At 54.7% G+C, this 1365-nt stretch overlaps 1 pseudogene across 1 annotated transcript; it reads left to right on the forward strand.

The window, feature by feature from the left end:
* The first annotated feature begins 9 nt into the window (after positions 1-9).
* Positions 10-407, forward strand: LOC104993793 (annotated as a pseudogene). The gene has a single exon (XR_825876.1). The product of XR_825876.1 is annotated as an N-alpha-acetyltransferase 10-like (transcript).
* Positions 408-1365: the final 958 nt, after the last annotated feature.

The following is a 1365-nucleotide window of genomic DNA, read 5'->3' on the forward strand; positions in this document are numbered from 1 at the left end:
AGTGGGAGTGGGCCCTCATGGTCTAGAGACTTAGGCCCTGTCTCCTTCCTCCCACCTCTCCTGGGCTTCCCGTGGCAGCTGAGGCGGCACCTGGAGCTGAAGGAGAAGGGCAGGCACGTGGTACTGGGCTCCATTGAGACAAGATGGAAGGCAAGGGCAACTCGCTTCCGAGCTCAGGGGAGGCCTGTCGTGAGGAAAAGGGCCTGGTTGCGGAGGACAGCGGTGGCGACAGCAAGGACCTCAGCGAGGTCAGCGAGACCACAGAGAGCACCGACGTTAAGGACAGCTCAGAGGCCTCTGACTCGGCCTCCTAGAGCCCGCACCTGCTCCCCTCCCTGTCCTGGCCCGCCCATCCCATCCTCACCGCAAGAGGTTTCACAATAAACTTCACCCAGTGGCCTTGGGGAGTTCACGTGTGCGAGTGTGCACCTTTTGGGTGGTGTGTGAATGCCCAGCTCTGGCTCTTGTGTTCTTCTGGATGTGGACCTCACAGCCTTTTGGCACAGTGCGTCCTGCAAGCCCTCCTAGAAGGGAAGAACTTTGTCAGGGTTTTGGAGAGGTCTGATGGCTTTGAACCATCTTTGGGTCTGGGGGGGTGGGGGAAAGAGACCCCGGAGTTCTGGAAGCCTGAGCCTTGCTGTGCTGCTACCCTGCCAGGCTCCAGATGTGGGAGTCCAGCGGGTCATTGACCTTATCTACCATCTCGGTAGTGGCCCAACCAGCTCCCTAGTTCCCCAAGCCCTGGCAAGTGTCCTTGATTCCTCCCTCCCCTGCAAACTAACAGATCCACCAATTCTGTGTGTTTGATCACCGTGATACCCCTTGAATCTCCTTCCTAACGGTTTTCGATTCACAGAGGTGAGCAGATAGTACAGGGTTTCCGTGGATGCACGCCCCCCCCCCTCCACTTTCAACTATTAATAACATTTTGACCTTTCTTTTTTCATTTTAGTTGGAGGCTAATTATTATTAATAACATTTTGTATTCTTACATTTGACCCAATACTGATACATTATTAACTATAGTCCAGGGTTTACATTTCCTTCTGCGTTGTAACTCTGGGTTTTGACAAATAACATCATGTCGTTTCATGCAGAATAGAAGCCTAAAATTTGCTCCAGTACCTTTCATCCCTGCCATTCCCTCCGGCTGCAGCACCATTGTTTGCTGCCCCTCCTCCCTGGGCGGGCTGCGTGGGCCGCCCACCTCCCAGCGGACCTCAACACTCCTTAGCTGTCACTACCTTATGCCCCTGCTACCGCAGATGGCACACTGCTCTCCTGCTACGCTGAATAATTCGCTACCAAGGGTTGGAGCTCCTGTCTCTCTCTGGCAGGCGCCTGCCACGTGATCAACAGGCAGCC

Source organism: Bison bison, unplaced genomic scaffold (genome assembly GCF_000754665.1).
Source record: "Bison bison bison isolate TAMUID 2011002044 unplaced genomic scaffold, Bison_UMD1.0 scf7180017849442, whole genome shotgun sequence".
In the NCBI taxonomy this organism is placed as follows: domain Eukaryota; kingdom Metazoa; phylum Chordata; class Mammalia; order Artiodactyla; family Bovidae; genus Bison; species Bison bison.